The sequence below is a fragment of the Panthera leo genome, chromosome C1, assembly GCF_018350215.1.
Source record: "Panthera leo isolate Ple1 chromosome C1, P.leo_Ple1_pat1.1, whole genome shotgun sequence".
Lineage (NCBI taxonomy): Eukaryota > Metazoa > Chordata > Mammalia > Carnivora > Felidae > Panthera > Panthera leo.
In genome coordinates this window covers 151,961,664-151,979,051 of record NC_056686.1, presented here as the reverse complement: position 1 = coordinate 151,979,051, position 17,388 = coordinate 151,961,664, and the positions used below count along the sequence as shown (strand labels likewise).

At 38.6% G+C, this 17,388-nt stretch overlaps 1 protein-coding gene across 4 annotated transcripts in view; it reads left to right on the top strand.

Annotated features, from left to right (window-relative positions):
* FIGN (fidgetin, microtubule severing factor) overlaps positions 1 to 17,388 on the top strand; it is a 129,154-nt gene that overhangs the window by 79,384 nt on the left and 32,382 nt on the right. Inside the window, exon 1 of one of the 4 annotated variants that reach the window (XM_042948975.1) lies at positions 529 to 606. The exons of the other annotated variants lie outside the window; for them this stretch is intronic. The gene's annotated coding sequence lies outside the window, so the exon portion shown is untranslated. Of the gene's footprint in view, positions 1 to 528; positions 607 to 17,388 lie in introns of those variants that run through there. 4 annotated transcript variants of the gene reach the window in all.

Genomic DNA, 17,388 nt, shown 5'->3' with positions numbered 1-17,388 from the left:
GGGCTCTAGAGGTAGGTGAGGCCAACTTTCCTTTTGACTCAGCAGGCAAGTTTTACTATGATAAGAGTATTGCTATTTTAAAAAGCAGCTCTTGACAATCTAACTCCAGAAAGCATTCCCACCCTGTGAAATAGTACAGAGGCACCTGCTTCCTTATTGATGAAACACTGGAAAATAATGCCTGTTAGAAGCAATTTTAATCATTTGGTAGCTCAGCTTCTGACTCCTCAGTAGGTTTCTAACCCAACTGCCATGCCAGATCGACTGTCCCAGTTTTTCTGATTGGGCAGGCAGAAGCAATCTAATCATCTCAGGCTTGGCACACAACAGAAATTTGGCTTGATGAACCCCTTGAGAGTGGGTCTGACTTGGCTGAATTCATTCTAAGCATAAGTCTAGCCTTCCGGGTTTTATGGGCTACCTTCCTATTTTTCTCACGGCTTCATCATAACCAAAGTTCCACTTCTAATCTAGTTCTGATTTAGAATGACATGTCACAGTGCTTTCCCTAAAACTTCTGGATACTTAGAATTCTTGATCTCCAGTAAACAGTATCAGGTGATCATCAGCGTCAAGAAAAAAATTTATCTCTGTATATCTCTAAGGGTAAGAGACAGCAATCAATGTAATATTGATTAATTAATAATCTTACAGATTTATTTATTTTGAACATGAATAATCTTGGGGAGATACATTTCGTTGCTAACACTAGTTACTTATCTGATTATTTGCAAAAGGAAAATCACTTATCCTAATCTGAGTCATTTGATCCAAAACAGTATTCTTAACCTTGATCGAATTTGACCTTTTTGAAAGAGTTGTTATAAAAGGTTTTGAAGAAGCAATGAAAGTCTCCCTAGCTCAGGTCACTTACTCTGTAGGTACTCCAGGATATTAGTGGAACCTGAAATGTCTCTGCTGCCTGTAGTGTATAAGGAAGGAATTAACTTTGCAAGTGCAGATCTCAGTGTGTGTGTGTGTGTGTGTGTGTGTGTGTGTGTGCGCGCGCATGCAGTGCAGTGTATGTTTCATTACAGAAGGCATTATAAACATTAGAGCTTGAAACACATATTTCTCTGTGAGAAACAAAGCCATTTATGTGGGGGGAAAAGATAGCATCAGCCTCAAGGGTCTGGAATGTATCAGATTTTCCAATATAATGTATCAAAATCAATGTATCAGTCATGAATTATAAAAATGTGATTACCCTTTCAGTGGGGAGGATATGGTTAGTGACAAAAGTGGTAGCATAATTTGATGGTGGAGGTTAGGAACATGGAAGGAGGGTGATATGTATGTTTCCAAACTGTGTGTACTGTATTTTCAGGGTCAGCTGAAGACATATCATAGGCTATAAAGCTATTGCCATCTTTTTTTGTTACACCTGGTAGTATATTATCTAATAATTAATTGTGATCTTGTTTCCAATATTGGAGTATGAGGTCCTTAAAGCTATTTTATTTCTATATCTCTGGATCTGTCGAAGAATGATACTTCATACATACAGGGTTTGTTAAAGAAACGTCTAGGAGCCATTTGGGCCACCAGCTGTATCTAGGTCATTATCTGCCAAGTGTTGGCTACTTTAATTTGAAAAAGGTCATGGCCTGAGATACCATATTTTCTAATTGAAAACCAGGTCTTAGAGAAGAATAAAAAGTCTCTTGAATAGTCACTGTGTGTGTGTGTGTAAATATATACATATATTTTTAACAGACAAACATGGCATGTTTTAGCATAAAATCTTATAACAGAGCTGGTAAAGCTCACCTTGGAAGGCCTATGTCCAGCTTCTAATCTCAAGCAGCAGCGTCCTCTACAATTTCTCAGTCTCCTGATTGAGCCTTTCTGTTTTGGAAATTGATACAATATGCCCACTTCACCTTTTTCGTTAACATTTTTTTTAGGTAAGATGATTAAATGTGGGAGCTTATGAAGAAAAACAGGGCCCGAGACTCGGACATAACGGAGGTCTGCTCCCTTGTATTTCCCTTCTCTTTACAAAGCAATCCTAACCCATTTCGTGAGGACGCACTTGGTTCTTAGTAGTTACATACATTCACATTAATAAGATTGAAAGTGGGACAAAGTCCCAATACTCTAAACAAATAATTGCATAGAATCCAGCATTAGTGCTCTTGAGGATGAGTGAAATCCTGATCGTCACCAGCTTTGCCAATAATGTGTGTTTTCTTAACCCGATCAGTGCTAAGTACTGTACCAAAATTCAAGCCAAATAACGTGAGGCTTTTGGCTGTAAACAATTACAATTTTACAGGCACTTTTGATCATTCTGATACACTCTGCATTCAAACACAAATGATTATACAGTGCGTTAGATGTTGTGCAACATCCTGCCCAGGATTCAGTAATATGATCTCTATGATAGTTGCAGAAATGGAATGAAATCAGTGAGAGGAAGTGGAAAAAGAACAACAGTTAATGAAATTAAAATGGAAAGCTCCTTTTTTCAATCCTCAAGATTATTACTAGGTCAAGACTCTCACCTATTCAAAATGAGACGTGTGGACACACTAGTTTTCAGATTCTTTTTATATTCATGTTGGCCCTTTGTTCCAGTTTAGCAAGACGCCTATTCACATTTAAGTCCACAACCATAGACTGTTCAGGTAATACTCGACATAGACCTTAAAAACATCCTGTTGCCTTTCTGTGATTTTTGGAACAAAGGAAAAAGAAAAAAAGTGTCTGAAGAGTCTGTAAAAATGTTCCTAAAATAGTAAAAAAAGAAAGAAGAAAGAAAGAGAGAGAGAGAAGGAAAAAAAAAAAAAACACCTGCAATTAAACAGAAAAAAAGGGGAGGGAGGTGCCTGGGTGGCTCAGTTGGTTAAGCGTCAGACTTCAGCTCAGGTCATGCTCTTGGGGTTCATGAGTTCAAGCCCCGTGTCGGGCTCTGTGCTGACAGCTTGGAACCTGGTGCCTGCTTCAGATTCTGTGTCTCCTTCTCTCTCTGCCCCTCCCCCACTCATGCTCTGTCTCTCTCTGTCAAAAATAAATAAACATTAAAAAAAGAAGAAGAAAAAGAAAAACCTCCTGGAAAGTAAATTTCTGTTGCATAAAATCCATTTTTCATTTTGTACTGGCTTCCGTTATGGACCGAGATTCATTGGTAAGAGAAAGGGATTGCTCTGAATACACTAAGGTCACATAAATATTTTAAAATTGTGTACTTAGATAACTTTCTGATATAAAACATTAGCAATGAAATTTTAAAATATTAATACTAATGTCTTAAGGTAATCAATAAATCACAAAATACACTGAAACCATAATTTGGCCCTGGAAAAATTGATAGTATGATTGCCACCCAATTTTATCCATACTGGAAGTAGTGATATAGGAAGCTTTAAATAAAACTTCATTTTTTTTTCAATTTTCCCTTATTGATAAAGTCTTTTTGTTGTCTTGTAGCAACTTTATAATATATTTTAATAGGAGGAAATAGTACATAACGCTCGAAAACTAGACCGAATATTTAACAAGGCTAGGGGCTGTGTTTATTTTTGTTTACCACTGCATTTTTAGTGCCTAGTACAGGGCCTGGAATGCGATAGAAATAGTTAATATTTGTTGAGTGCTTACTATGGACGAGTAATCGTTCTGAGCACATGACCTGGATTAGCTCGTTTAATCTTCACATCAATCCTACGAGGTAGATGCCACTTTACCCATGAGAAAACTGAGGCCCAGGCTGATGAAAGATTTGGCCAAGGGCATGTTGAAAGACGTGCAGTTTGAATGAATTTAGGTCTTTATGAGTTCTTTGAGGTCATTTATTTACATAATTATCCAGTATTTATTAAGGTGATGATGAGCTAGGAACTGTTTTTCAAGAACTCCCTTCCAATTAATACTTCTGAGTCGCATGTGAGAGGCCAATAAAAGGAGTGGGCCTTGGTAAGAAGGAAAAAGAATGGATCAAAATATTTGTCTCAGGCAAAATCAATTAGCAGTCTTTGTGCTGTAGCAATTGGTCAATTCCCATATGCGCTGTTTTGCTGATGTCACTCATTGCCTACAACTTCTAGTTTTCTTAACCTATAAAATAGGAATGATAATTAGAATAAAGTTTGGGAACCACTAAAAATTAATCAGCAAATTCAGACACTTTTGAGAAACGTGTGGATTGTAGGGTTATGGAAGTGCAAAGGGCATTTGTGAGGCCTGAAAGATGGGGGGGTGGGGTGGGAATAATTCATGCTTCTTAAAAAGCAAAAGAACCTGAACTTTTTTTTAATGTTTGTTTGTTTGTTTGTTTGTTTATTTATTTATTTATTTATTTATTTATTTATTTTGAGAGAGAAAGGGAGGGAGGGAAACCCAGGCAGGCTCCACACTGTCAGCACAGAGCCTGACACAGGGCTCGATCTCAAGAACCGTGAGATCGTGCCCTGAGACGAAACCAAGAGTCGGACGCTTAACCGACTGAGTCACCCAGGCGCTCCCTGACTGTTTTCAATGGCCTAGAAGCTAGCTAAGTTAAGCAAGAATTTTAACTGTGTAAAATTAAAATGAAACACTAAGATTGAGATAGTATGTTATTGCCTAAATTTGGGTGAATATATTTGCTCATAGGAATTTCAGGGTAGTCAATGGATCAATTTATCTGATTTTTTGGTAAAATATGTTAACAATGTAGAAAATCCTGTTCCTAACTACTGATTTTCCAGGTTTATTCTTAACATCTTTATCTGGTGAAAGTGTGTGTGAGTGTGCTCGAGTTAATGGATCGCTTCCTGTCACTTTCCTCTCCTTTGTGGAATTCTCTTCTCTGAATTGCCTGACACTAAGTGATATAAATTTTTAAATATAGGCAGAAAAGCTGTTATTTTTTATTTAGCTTTTACTGTGTAATGGAATTTGTGACAAGATTATTTGCTACAATGTTATTTTGTGTCTTGATTAGTGTTCTCTGTAAAGGACCCCGAGATATGTGTACAAAAGGCACTGTATGAGCTGTGAACGGAGGGGCAAATGACCTCCATTCAAATATAGCCAAGTAGTCATTACCAAAGTTTGAAGCAATTTGAACTGCCTAACTAGAGGCATGACAACAGTAATTGTGGATGTCCTTAAAGGATAGCTGTATACATTTTGAGCACGGAATACCCTAAGTTCACTTTAAGAGAAGCAATTATTACTTGGTGTAAGTTTTGCTTGAATTAAGTCCTTTAAAACTGGCATTTTCAAAACTTCTGGGCAACACTCATCTACGGAGTGCCTTCACACCAACAATCACATGGCCCAGTGTTGTACATAAGAAATCCGTTTGCCTACAATACAATGACTTGCTATCAAAAGTCTTTGATATCCTAAATAGAGTACGTTGAGCTTAGAGGCAGTGCTAATATTGTAGGTATTTGAGTTATACAGTGGCCGCCAACAGAGTATCAATGATGTAAATTTTCTCTGGTAAAGGTTAGCTCTCGTTTTTTTATTTTTTTATTTTTTTTAACATTTATTTATTTTTGAGACAGAGAGAGACAGAGCCTGAACGGGGGAGGGTCAGAGAGAGGGAGACACAGAATCTGAAGCAAGCTCCAGGCTCCGAGCTGTCAGCACAGAGCCCGACGCGGGGCTCGAGCTCACGGACCACGAGATCATGACCTGAGCCGAAGTCAGACACTCAACCGACTGAGCCACCCAGGCGCCCCTAGCTCTCGTTTTTAAAAGCATTCCATTTCTTATTGCATATGGCACATAAAACTGGCAAATTTAAATATTTAAGGCAAATATTAAGGCAAATATTTAAGGCAAATTTAAATATTTAAATATTTAAGGTCCAGGCAGCTCCATCATCCCTCCTCAACCACAATGCTTCTCCCAAAGCAAGTACTTTCTAAAGTTCGTTGAACAGTAGAATTTTTTGTTTGCAAACGAAGTCAGACTCAGGACCCAAACCATAAAAGGGATAAAAGCCATGAAAGGATAGTTTTCAGTCTTTAGCACTTGTCAGAAAATACCTAATTGCAGTATGTGTAAAACATCTTCTGTTGGATTGCTGCAGACCCCTAGTTCCCACTGAGCCCAATTTGGAAACCGCCAGGATGTCCACAGGGCTGAGAGCTCTTTAGAAGAAGAAACTATTCCTTTAGTTCCTGTCGCAGTGTTGAGAGGGATTCAGTAGCTACCTAAAAACTTTCTCATCTAGGATTTACTTATCCAGCTATCCCAAACATTGCATTTTATATGTTAGGAGGTACACGCCCCTTACTCATAGGAAAACCCTGCACGCTCTCACTTTGAGACCCTGTCCTCTCTTCCCAAAGATCGTCTAACTTGGATGTCAAGTTTCATGCCTACTGGACACAAAAGACAGTGTAACAGCAAGAAGGGAACAAAGAATATATATATAAATCAGAGAGAGGTACGAATTTGTTCCTCCTTCTGATTTTTATACAAATTATATATGTATATATATATTATATATACATAATTATATATATAATTTATATATATAATTTTTATAATATATAAATATTATATATTTATATATTTATATAATTTATTTATATTTATATAATATATTATATTATATTTATATATATATAAATTATATATATATTATATTTATATATATAAATATATAATATATATATTTATATTTATATAATTTATTTATTTATATATTTAAATATTTAAATTTGCCTTAAATATTTGCCTTAATATTTGCCTTAAATATTTAAATTTGCCAGTTTTATGTGCCATATGCAATAAGAAATGGAATGCTTTTAAAAATGCAAATACATATATACATATGTATAATTTTTATACAATTTATATATATGTATATATATCAGTTAAAGAAATGATTTGTAAAGAACTATATATCATTTGGGGATCATTTCAGTATAGAATCAAGTAAGTCTACATGTCTCTGAGTGTCATATTACAACACGTTACAACCACAATATAATCAGTAATAATGACAACTAGTTGTTAAAACAGGTTAAATAGTGGTGTATCTTCCTATTTTTGAAAGGATGGGTATGCTTGGGGTGCCTGGGTGGCTCAGTTGGTTGAGCATCCGACCCTTGGTTTCAGCTCAGGTCATGATCTCACATTTCGTTGGGTTTGAGCCCTGCATGGGGCTCGGCGCTGACAGTGTAGAGCCTGCTTGGGATTCCCTCTCTCCCTCTCTCTCTCTGTCCCTCCCCCACTCACCCATCTCTGTCTCTCTTGAAATGAATAATAATAATAATACACTCAAAAAAAAAAAACCTCAAAAAAAAGTATGGGATATGCTTAAGGGCTTCGATCACCAGTAATTAAATGTCAAGCCTCTTTCTGTGTGTCAGGCTTCCTTCTTCTCTCTCTTCCCTCTTCTCAGTGTGCCCAGTGAAATAGAATGAGTTGATCATAGAGGCTGTGAAATAAAATCTGTGTTCAACTTCTGGCGTGTTCCCTTTCTAGCTACGTGAGCTTGGACAATAATGTGAGTCAATAATGTGATTCTCTCTTTGCCAGTGTGGTGATGAGGTTTAATGAGATAAGTGATGGGCAGATCAGTTAATACTTAATAAATGCTTTTCTTTTATGCTCAACAGGGATAAGCTTCGGTGACTTATACTTTATCATCTTCTAAATTTCTTCTTGCAAACTCACTATTTATGCCATATTAACCTGTAGCTTCCGTTTTGGTTATTGCTGCTTCACAAGTCACCTTAAACTTAGCTTCAAACAATAACAATCTGTTCTTTTCTCCTGATGATATGGGTTGACTGGGCACAGGTGAGCAGTTCTTCAAGGTGATATTGGCTGAGGCTGCCGTCATGACAGGACTTATGTGCTGGAATATTCGGTATGGTCACTCAAATGTCTGGTACTTTGGCAGGACTGTGGGGAGCTTAAGCTCAGCTGAGGCACTGACCAGCTGGGCTTCCCTCTATGTTAGTCTCAGAGCCTCTTCCTCCCACTGTGGCCTCTCCATGTGGCTTCTTCAACAGGGTGGCTGACTTCTCACATTAAAGACCAGGCCCCCCAAAGCATAAAAGCTTACATCTAGAACTGGCCCGGTGCTGCTTCTGTGATATATTCTATTGAGGAAAGGGAACCACGGCCTGACAACTCATTGTTGGAAGTGACTGAAGAAAGGCTGAAGAAAGCGTGGTTGGTTGGTGGCCATTTTGGAAACCAGCTACCACAGTGTTGGTTTTCTAAGTCTTTGTCCCTGGCTTATCCCTATGACCCTGATAGTGTTGTCCCTTGGCAATACAGATGAGTCCTTTTTACAATTCTGCTTTAATTTGGAAGCAAACAACGCTGGCGACATTATAAGCATCCACATATGAGATGATTGCCTTTGGTCTAGCTTCAAACAGTTTATTCGATGTTGATGAATAGCACAGCCCATCAATAGATTGAAATAAACACAGTATAATTTATATAGGAATTGCACTAAGAGAAAGAAAGAAAGAAAGAAAGAAAGAAAGAAAGAAAGAAAAAGAAAAAGCCTACAAGTTTGGTGTTATTACCAAACCATCCCAAGTGTAATGAAGTTAGTTATAAATTGGGCCATCCTTGAAAAAAAATTTTTTTTGATGTTTTTATTTTTGAGAGAGTGTGAGTGGGGGAGGGGTGGAGAGAGGGAGACACAGAATCTGAAGCAGGCTTCAGGCTCCGAGTTGACAGCAAAGAGCCTGACACAGGGCTTGAACTCACGAACCGGTGAGATCATGACCAGCGTGGAAGTCAGCTGCTTAACAACCGACAGACATCCTTTGAAAATGATTTTCACTTTCTCACATCATTTCCCTTCAGTTCTACATTAAAAGGGGCTAGAGCAAAAAGAGAGGGAAAATAATTTGCAATTAAAACAAAAATGCGTAGGGTCTGAGAGCACAGTAGATTGATTATCACTGGTCTTCTGAAATGAGGTATTTTGTCCAGATTATTCATATAGTTAACTTTTGATGTACCAAAAGGAAGAAAAAAAGGTACATATTGTCTCTAGTCCTTCCACAAATTTATTTATCTATTTTAAAAAAATTTTTTTTAATCTTTATTTTTGAGAGAGACAGAGACAGAGTGCGAGCGGAGGAGGGGCAGAGAGAGAGGGAGACACAGAATCTGAAGCAGGCTCCAGGCTCCGAGCTGTCAGCGCGGAGCCCGAACCCAGGAACCGTGAGATCATGACCCGAGCCAAAGTCGGACGCCCAACCGATTGAGACACCCAGGCACCCACCTTCCACAAATTTATGTTTCTGACTGAGAGGCCTCTGAGAATCATATGGACCCTCTTTCTAGAAAAAGCACATGTGCTCAAAATTCTGCATATAGTATCGAGGGTTTACAGATACAAATACATTCCTGATTCCCAGGTTAAGAACCCCGTCGTAAAGGTCATTAAATCTCTAATGAGAGCAGAAAGATAAGTTTCTCTTGCTCTGTTATTTCCCAAGGCAGCCAACTGTTTAAAAAAGAAATGTTACTCTTTCAACCAATTAGACAATAGCCACTGCTCTGATTCTGTTAAGAAGATTCCACCCATTCCATTCTAATTATCCAATTCTGAGGTGGGGCCAAAATGAACTACAACCAAAAGTAAAAGTAAGGAGTTGAACTCTAATTCACCTCAGCTTTTGATGGTATGGAGTCTTAAGTAAGGTTTGCAGGAGGAGGATAGGGATTTGGATTTCAATACTGGGTTTGGACTGTGGGCAAATCGTTGAAGCCCCCGCTGTCTCTTCTCAGAGTGTGTGTGTGTGTGTGTGTGTGTGTGTGTGTGTGTGTGTGACGTTTTTTCTTTGGCTTTTTCACTCACTTATCTATCCCACTCTTACTGTCTCTCAAGCTGACACATTCTTACTCTCTCTCTCAGTCTCTCTTCCACTCTGTCCCTCTTTTTACATATATCCATAAGTACATATATATCTGACGTAAAAATATTTCTAGGTACCTCACAGAGACCTGACAACAATCAAATAAGGTGACTCAAATGCTTTTGAAGTATTTTATGTGTTTACAGTGCAAATTTACATAATTTTTATTTTATAAAATTTGCTGCTGAAAAACAATTCTATTATGATGGAAAACACAGAACTGGGGGTCTAGAGAGGTAGGTTCTAGTCCCACTTTCACTACCTTGCTGTGCGGTCGGAGGGCCAGGCTGTAAACCTCTCAAGGTCTCTGTTTCTTCAGAAATGGCAGGCAAAGGTTTTACAAGGTGATCTCCGGGACCCTTTTTCAAGCTCTTTTTTTTTCTATCTGTATCTCTAATTTAGTGAACTGGAGAGAAATGAGGTTTTTCCCTATTTTTGTCAGATTATGATAAAATGCTGGGGTACTTTGATGCCCATGGGTTATATATGCCCAGTTAATGGCACAGATGAACCCTCCCTGCCTCTGCAGCTGGTCTCGTGGGACGGTTACCTGAGAGAACCGGACACCCCACATAGTTTATTTTTCACAGCCATGGAAAGAACAGCTTTGCAAAGCATTTGCAGATTACATTCCTCTGGGGACAAACTTTCCTGGTGTTTGTACTTAGTTTTAATTGTGGAAGGAGGACTTCTCTGTTTGACCAATCTATTTGATATATTGAATTTACCCAAAACGGACAGGACCCTTTGTTCCAGCACTTTGGCAAATTGGCGTATGCCATTCTGTAACCTTTAGTGCTTTTATGTTGTTAAGTTGGAAAGCTTTCTGTGTTCTTATTGCTAGGCTGGTGTTGTCTGGGACGCCGGTATCTGTACCAAAAGGAGCCGTGCTCCCGTAATTGTGGCAATGTTTACTTCTTCCCATCAGTGTATCTGCTCTCTTTTCTGAAGTAATCACTATAATTACACTTCTTCAATGAGTTGCGTGCTATTGTGTCACCAGGCCTATCTGCTAAACATCACTGTGTTTTTCTTATCTGAGTGCTCTCAAATGGGGAAAGTGAGATGTGTTGGCAAGCCACCTTCAATCAAATTAATGTGAGCCCAATGTATTGTCAACAGAGATGGTGGCTGGTCCCTATTTATCCCGTTCCAATAGAATGGTACAGAAACTGACCTGATGTTTATAATGAAGTGTTTATTTGGTTGAGAGGTGCATATATATGCTAACCCTTAAGGAACAATAATAAAGTCTATTTTCTTATTACTTTCACTTTATTCTCATGTCACTGATATACGCTACAGCTGGGTGTTTGTAAAAAAAGAAAATGAAATGAGATTTATCCTTGTAAAATTTTGGACATACCAGGACTCCCGTGGCTCGAAAAGCAAAAAGTTGGTTATGAGCTCCTATCTGTTTAGCTCATTGCCACCGTATATGTTCTCAACAAAATGCATAATACTCCTAAAACTTTATAGTTTAGAGTTTCTGTTGTAAGTAACATGGCAGCAATGACTTGTGTGTTTAAAATACACATTACAACACTTGAGTAAATTTAACTTTAGTTAACAAAAGGAGGATGCAATAAAACAAAGGCATTTCTTTATATAGTGGCCTTATATTAAATCAGTCCGATAATACAGTTGAAGACTTTCAAGCACATATATTTATTCGATTCATATTGCCTTTGGTTGGACAGTACAGTAGAGTCTTACCAACCAGAAAAGGAAACTTTCCCTCCATTTACCAAAAGCTATGCATCTGCAATCGCATATTTATTTTACTAGTCTTATGAACAGAAGTAATGAAAAATAGTACTTTTTATCCGTAATTTGTACTGGCAATTGCTACAGGAGAGTGAACAAATTAAATATGCAAATATACTCCATGCTCTGAATATACTCATGACTTATTCTTACAGTTAGAAGTTTAGAGGATCACCTCACACGTACAAGGAACTTTTGTTCTCCAATTTATAGAAATTCGAGCATGACTGACAAGGACAGACACCTTTTCTTACGTAGCTGTTGAGGATCTGGCCCCAGCGCATGTTTCTTAGGCACATGTAATTGTTACTCAGACCTCACGTCCCGTGCAGACAGTGCTTTCATATGAGCAGGCTTAGCCAGAGTAGATCTTAACTGTTTATGTAAGGTACTTACTGGAGTGTTCCTGAGAATATCACCAACCCAACTAAAAGGATATCTCTATGAGAAGATATTCCTTAACTCTGAAAGAGACTCTCGGAAGACAATCCATTCTTAACTCATAGGCTGCTGAAATCACAGTAGTATATTTTCTCTTTGAAACAACACCCAAAAGCAAAAAAGGCAGAAATGTCCTATTTCATTCCTAAATGAAATATACCACATTTGGATGAGGAAAAAAAACAGCATAACTACAAATGCTTCCCCTGTTAGTCATGGCCACCTTTTCTCTATAAAGGACTGTGGAGTCACTCCAAAAGATTACATTAACATCTATTAGGGGTTTTTTGTTTGTTTTTGTTTTTGTTTTTGTTTTTGTTTTTTTTAATCCAATAGAACATAGCAACTGGAGGAAAAAATATGCTATTTTAAGAAGATTTTAAAATAATTTCTCCCACTAAAGCTGAGACTATGTAAATGAGTTTTGTATCTCAAGATATTTCTGTAAAGTTTTAGACCACCAGAGATAAGGGGTAGGAACCAGGGAGAAGAATTCATGATTAACTAATGGTCCCTGTTAATTGCTACACTAATAAATTTAGTGTTGTTTACATTTTACGTTCAATTTTAAAGTCTGTTGTATTGTAGATGGTGACTAGAATTGTAATTACAGATTGGTTCTTTGGGCCCACTCATTTACTTCCTTGTGTAATTAATCACAACTATTTTCCCTAAGTCTGAATTATTCTCAGATGTTAATTTGCTTTTCGAACCTTTACTCACATTTCATTATTTGAAAAGACTCATCAGAGGAGACTAGTTAAGATGCACTTGTAGTCAAGGTCTGTTTTCTTGTAACTACAACCGGGCTTTTCCTCAAGACACATCATTTCTAGAGGGTGACCGTGCGCCATTTCCCAAGGAAGGGAAATGTGTTAGACACCTGCCCTCACACCTGCTGCAGTATGGTGAGAATAAGACGGGTGCAGCCGCTCAGTGTCAAGTACCCGGAGGGCTCCTCTGCTCACCACCGCTATGCTTAGTGGAGCCCGTGGCTTGGGAGTGAGAATGGGACGGGAAAGGTAATGAATCCTGCCCAGGAAGCATGACAGCCTGCGTCCCTTATTCTTGTTTAATTCAATCCTTGCTCTGCTTCTTCCAGTAATTCCACTTTATTTGGCACACCTCGGTGCTGTTGATGTATTCTTCACATATTTGCGTGTTTTTTCTTTGCATGCTACTGCCTACTAGTATCCCAAATGGAGGATGGTTTCCCCTTCTGCTTAGCTGTAAAGTGTTCTTGGTTGCTAATGTTAGGGCCCTTTATGAATGGGAGCCCACTTACCATCATTATACCACATTCTTACCATCATTATACCACAATCCTCATGATCTAAGCACAGTTCTTTTCCGGAAGAAACCATAACCTTTCATAACTGCAGGGCCTTTACATATGGTGTTGCATCTATCTGGAATGCCGTTCTATTTTTCCATCGTGCAAGACTTAGATTTATTTATTCAGCTGATATACAGTTAATGAGGACTGACCATGGGCCAAGAACTGTGTTAGCTAGCAGAGACAGAACGATGAATTATATTCAGTGCTTGCTTTTGAAAAGTTAACCAACTCTACCATGCGTTATTAGATGTTCCTTCCTGTGCGTTCTCGCGGCGTTTTATACATTTTAGGTTGTCTTAGATCAGGCATGCATACACTCTCCTACTTGCCCATTTCTCTAGTCCCTGGAGTTAGTTTCTTAGCAAACATTGTAGAAATAGAGAAGGCCTTAGGGGTATTCTAATCTAACTCCATTTGTAGATGAGGAAACAAATGATCACAGGGCTAAGTGAACACAACTAATTATTTGAGCTGAGACTAATTACCCAGACTTGTTTACTCCTAAATCTAGCATTGTTGTCATTGTCCCACCGGGTTTGCAAGTATGTCTGGAAGCTTTTGGGAAGCAGTCTTTACTTCTGTTGGATTACCAGGGTGCTAGTCGTTAGCATCAACCTAACCTAACAGCGTGTGAAACTATACCATAATGGCTAAAGAGTAAATGTACTTTCAGAAAATAAACTCTCAATGGGTATTTTACATTCTGGGAGTCATGACTCAGCCATTCCCAAGTGACCTAAGCCAGAATATTCTATAGTGACAGAAAAAGAAGATTTCTTTTACCTAAAATGACAACCAAATGAGTGTTATCAGATTAGGTTGGAATATGATTATGCCACAACAGATTAATAATGCAGTTTTGAGAGACAGTTGTTCTTTATTACTGAAATGCATCATAATGGTTAAACATGAATTCTGCTGGAAATCTTTGGAGCCTGAGTGGCCTAAAGAACATAGATTCTATAAACACATGGACCTCAGGCTTCTTTCCTAGACTAAGTAGAAGATGAATGATAAGCTCATCCCTCTTTGTTACCAACCCAGGTCGTGGTATATTCTGAGAAGGATATTTTGTACCCACCAAATCTGATTTATTTTAAGGATACCACCGGTGGGATTTACTGCCATTGCAATGCTGTTTTCTTTTTCTTCATCAGTTTTCCCACCTCCTTTGCCTCTGGAGGACTATCTTTGAAATTACGATTACGTTCCGGTTTGTGGATTTTTAATTTCCTGAAAAGGTGTTAAGCAGCCAGGATTGGATAATGGAAGGCTCCCTAGACTGGTGCAGGAGTTCTGGGTTCTAATCTTGTCTCTGCTAGCTACTAAGATGGAAGAACTCTGGGCCTCTGCCCCATCAAGTGTAAGCTGAAGGGGTCGAACTCCTGGCCTTCAAAGACCTTTCAAGCTATGTGATTCGGTGATATGACATCGAAACTTTTGCTGTCAATTTTTCCATCGATTCTGGAGATTCTCCTTTTTTTTTTTAACGTTTATTTATCTTTGGGACAGAGAGAGACAGAGCATGAATGGGGGAGGGGCAGAGAGAGAGGGAGACACAGAATCGGAAGCAGGTTCCAGGCTCTGAGCCATCAGCCCAGAGCCTGACTTGGGGCTCGAACTCACGGACCGGGAGATCGTGACCTGAGCTGAAGTCGGACGCCCAACCGACTGAGCCACCCAGGCGCCCCTGGAGATTCTCCTTTAGTAACCCCTGACTCTGAACTAAGTCAAATATAAAAATAGGCTGATTAAGCTACCATAGATACTCTCTTTAAGTAACTTCAAGCCGTACAATTCTGTCATTGCAAAATGAAGTTTGAGGAGCATCCATTTCCAGAGAGTTCAGAACTGACATGTACCATATAAGCAGCTACAACAGTCTCCTCCTCTTTATTAACATATACCATAGTTTGTCAATTCAGTGGTGAATGCTTCCAGTTTCGGGAAGCCCTCTGGGTAAAGCCCTGCTTAGCAGGTTTAATGTGAAGAGTTGGTGTCATCCTAATCAGCTGTCTCTGACAGAGTAAACATGGCTCCGTCTGTGCTGTCCCTCCCTGGCTGGCTGCGGGTTTCCAGCCCACTGAGCACTTGATGCCAAACAGTCTGTTAAGGGACGAGAAGAGACTCTTTGGGGATCCCTGGTATTTATCACTGTTTAGGAAACTTGAGGTGCCAAGGGCCAGGGCTCATATGTACCACATTCATTCTAAATCTTTGATCAAGTACACACTGAGGGATCTGGGGTTTTATTTTGGCTTTTTGTCTCTAGCATAAGGTGACACTGCTATTCTGCTCAGGTGTTTTTGTTAACCCTATCTTTTGTGTCACGAAACGCAGTTCCAAGACCTGGCATTACCATCCAAACTGCTGGATCCTTTTTCAAGGTAACAGGTCTTGATATTATTATCCAATTCTGAGATGGGAGATGTTCCTCACCTGAGAAACTTCATTTCCAGAGAAATGAACCAAATTGCTTTTTAAAAAAAAATTTTTTTTAACGTTTATTTATTTTTGAGACAGAGACAGAGCATGAACGGGGGAGGGTCAGAGAGGGAGACACAGAATCTGAAACAGGCTCCAGGCTCTGAGCTGTCAGCACAGAGCCCGACGCGGGGCTCGAACCCACGGACCGCGAGATCATGACCTGAGCCGAAGTCGGACGCTTAACCCACTGAGCCACCCAGGCGCTCCCCCAAAATTGCTTTTTAAGTACAGACTCCTAAAAGTGTAAAACATATCTGAAGTCGGTTGTTACAAATGATTGTTTCCCGAGCAGAAACGTATAAAATAAAAACAATCAGAACCCGACTGTAGAAAAACACATGTAGACAGACACACATATAACTATATAGATTAGGGAGGTATGGTGGCAGGAGGAGGCGTGCTGCTGAAAGGAAATGGTAAAATGAGTAACTAGTGGAGGTTTGCATGAAAATAGTTAGGAACAGACGGTATCTTTTAATTCTTGCATTCCTGTTCCTTCGTTCAACGTTGTGAAATTTTCCGGTTCGGTATTTTCTGTATTTGCTAACTTGATTAAACATATTTTCAGAATTAAGAAAACAGTTTACTATTTTATAATGATGTGCTAATCCTAAAGCACAGGGAAATTTTCTCCAAAACCTTTTTTTTTTTTTTTTAAAGTAAACGTAGGGGTGCCTGGGTGGCTCAGTCAGTTAAGCGTCAGTCAGACACTTGATTTCAGCTCAGGCCATAATCTCGAGGTCTTGAGATCGAGCCCCACGTGGGGCTCCGCACTGGGTGTGGAACGTGCTTAAGATTCTTTCTCTTCCTCTCTTTCTGCCCCTCCCCTGCTCATAGGCACATGTGTGTATGCTCTATTTCAAAAAAAAAAAAAAAAAAAAAAGTAAAGGTAAAGGTAACATGAAACTTCTTGCAGGAAGCCCTTCCTTTACATATGTATAAGTGTGTGTACATATCTGCAATTTCATATGAAATAGTTTTTCAGCCGTGTAATAATTCTAACACTAAAGACAACACCTGGATGATAATAATGGAAATAATAATAATACGATAAGAATTCTGTAAAAAATGTGTTAATTACCCTAACTGACTTCATGCATGAAATATTTATATATGTATGTATTTATGTTTACAAAAACTTAAAATACTAGAATGTCAGGAGAAGAGTAATAATATACTTAGGTAAAGTACAAAAGGAACCCCCAGTTCATTTTAGTTTTCCCTGAAAGATTTACAAGAAACAACTTTTATTGGTTGATAAATCACTGATTTAGTACTTAAAAAATAATGCCTTTTGGATTTTTGTTGTTTTTGTTCATGGTGTAACTTTTTCCTATTTGGTTTCAATGTGTCTTTTCTCACTCCCCACTGAAGGGAGTAATGGATTTTTTAGGAATTTCTTGAAAATGTACATTGAAATAAATTGTGTTTTAAAAAAAAAAGTATCTTAGGAACTGTATTCATGGTTTGAGCGGACTGCTGGCCTCAGAGCAATGTGGGTAGGAAGTGATT